The sequence below is a fragment of the Triticum aestivum genome, chromosome 3D (assembly GCF_018294505.1).
Source record: "Triticum aestivum cultivar Chinese Spring chromosome 3D, IWGSC CS RefSeq v2.1, whole genome shotgun sequence".
Classification (NCBI taxonomy): Eukaryota; Viridiplantae; Streptophyta; class Magnoliopsida; order Poales; family Poaceae; genus Triticum; species Triticum aestivum.
The window spans coordinates 105,876,518-105,879,670 of NC_057802.1; positions in this window are offsets into that span (position 1 = coordinate 105,876,518).

Here is a 3,153-nt window from a genome sequence, read left to right on the forward strand (position 1 = left end):
CAGAGGCAGCATCAATCGGCTTCAGTTAGCAGTAGTAGCGAAGGAATCGCTCAATCTGGTTCAGTTAACAGCCATCGATCGATCGCTCGGGTTCACTAACGCGTAGCCTGCAGTGCAATCGCTCGGGTTCAGTTAGAGCCCAACGCCTCGCTCGGGTTCAGTTAGAGCCCAACGCCTCGCACCCACGCACGTGTGTGTATGAGAGAAACGCGCATCGCTCAGCCCCGACCACCCACCGTAACCGGGAACACCCCGATGTTTTCCTCGCCCTCGCTTCTACCACGGTTTTTTCCGTCATGGACGGCCCAAAGAATGTCATGCAGCTGCGTCTCCGGCCCGCCCAGGACGAAAAGCCCATTTTCTGTCATGATTTTTTGTCATAGAAGTAGGACCCCACCACATCTATGATGATACCGGGTTTTGTCACATTTATCGTCATAGAAGTGTCATAAGTATGACAGAATTTTTTTCCGTTCGGCCCAAAATGTCACGGATGTGTCTTTTTTTTGTAGTGCAAGTTCTACTTTCCTCCCACTCACTTCTTCCGAGAGAAACTCCTTCTCTAGAAAAGATCCATTATTAGCAACGAATGTCTTGCCTTCGGATCTGTGATAGAAGGTGTACCCAACAGTTTCCTTTGGGTATTCTATGAAGACACATTTCTCCGATTTGGGTTCGAGCTTATCAGGTTGAAGCTTTTTCACATAAGCATCACAGCCCCAAACTTTAAGAAATGACAACTTTGGTTTCTTGCCAAACCACAGTTCATAAGGCATCGTCTCAACAGATTCCAATGGTGCCCTATTTAACGTGAATGCAGCCGTCTCTAAAGCATAACCCCAAAACGATAGCGGTAAATCAGTAAGAGACATCATAGATCGCACCATATCTAGTAAAGTATGATTACGACGTTCGGACACACCATTACGTTGTGGTGTTCCGGGTGGCGTGAGTTGCGAAACTATTCCGCATTGTTTCAAATATAGACCAAATTCGTAGCTCAAATATTCTCCTCCACGATCAGATCGTAGAAACTTTATTTTCTTGTTACGATGATTTTCCACTTCACTCTGAAATTCTTTGAACTTTTCAAATGTTTCAGACTTATGTTTCATTAAGTAGATATACCCATATCTGCTCAAATCATCTGTGAAGGTGAGAAAATAACGATACCCGCCGCGAGCCTCAATATTCATCGGACCACATACATCAGTATGTATGATTTCCAACAAATCTGTTGCTCGCTCCATTGTTCCGGAGAACGGCGTTTTAGTCATCTTGCCCATGAGGCATGGTTCTCAAGTACCAAGTGATTCCAAAAGTCCATCAGTATGGAGTTTCTTCATGCGCTTTACACCAATCTGACCCAAACGGCAGTGCCACAAATAAGTTGCACTATCATTATCAACTCTGCATCTTTTGTCTTCAACATTATGAATATGTGTATCACTACTATCGAGATTCATCACAAATAGACCACTCTTCAAGGGTGCATGACCATAAAAGATATTACTCATATAAATAGAACAACCATTATTCTCGGATTTAAATGAATAACCGTCTCGCATCAAACAAGATCCAGATATAATGTTCATGCTTAACGCTGGCACAAAATAACAATTATTTTAGGTCTAAAATTAATCCCAAAGGTAGATGTAGAGGTAGCATGCGGACGGCGATCACATCGACTTTGGAACCATTTCCCACGCGCATCGTCACTCGTCCTTAGCCAGTCTTCGCTTAATCCGTAGTCCCTGTTTCGAGGTGCAAATATTAGCAACAGAACCAGTATCAAATACCCAGGTGCTACTGCGGGCTCTAGTAAGGTACACATCAATAACATGTATATCACATATACCTTTGTTCACCTTGCCATCCCTCTTATCCGCCAAATACTTGGGGCAGTTCCGCTTCCAGTGACCAGTCTGTTTGCAGTAGAAGCACTCAGTCTCAGGCTTAGGTCCAGACTTGGGTTTCTTCTCTTGAGCAGCAACTTGTTTGTTGTTCTTCTTGAAGTTCCCCTTCTTCTTCCCTTTACCCTTTTTCTTGAAACTGGTGGTCTTGTTGACCATCAACACTTGATGCTCCTTCTTGATTTCTACCTCCACAGCCTTTAGCATTGCGAAGAGCTCAGGAATTGTCTTATCCATCCCTTGCATATTATAGTTCATCACGAAGCTCTTGTAGCTTGGTGGCAGTGATTGAAGAATTTTGTCAATGACACTATCATCCGGAAGATTAACTCCTAGTTGAATCAAGTGATTGTTATACCCAGATATTTTGAGTATATGTTCACTGACAGAACTATTCTCCTCCATCTTGCAGCTGTAGAACTTATTGGGGACTTCATATCTCTCAATCCGGGCATTTGCTTGAAATATTAGCTTCAACTCCCGGAACATCTCATATGCTCCATGACGTTCAAAACGTCGTTGAAGCCCCGGTTCTAAGCCGTAAAGTATGGCACACTGAACTATCGAGTAGTCATCAGCTTTGCTCTGCCAGACGTTCTTAACGTCGTCCGTTGCATCTGCAGCAGGCCTGGCACCCAGCGGTGCTTCCAGGACATAATTCTTCTGTGCAGCAATGAGGATAATCCTCAAGTTACGGACCCAGTCCGTGTAATTGCTACCATCATCTTTCAACTTTGCTTTCTCAAGGAACGCATTAAAATTCAACGGAACAACAACACGGGCCATCTATCTACAACAACATAGACAAGCAAAATACTATCAGGTACTAAGTTCATGATAAATTTAAGTTCAATTAATCATATTACTTAAGAACTCCCACTTAGATAGACATCCCTCTAATCATCTAAGTGATCACGTGATACATATCAACTAAACCATAACCGATCATCACGTGAAATGGAGTAGTTTTCAATGATGAACATCACTATGTTGATCATATCTACTATATGATTCACGCTCGACCTTTCGGTCTCAGTGTTCCGAGGCCATATCTGCATATGCTAGGCTCGTCAAGTTTAACCCGAGCATTCTGCATGTGTAAAACTGTCTTACACCCGTTGTAGATGAACGTTGAGCTTATCACACCCGATCATCACGTGGTGTCTCGGCACGACGACCTTTGGCAACGGTGCATACTAAGGGAGAACACTTTTACCTTGAAATTTAGTGAGAGATCATC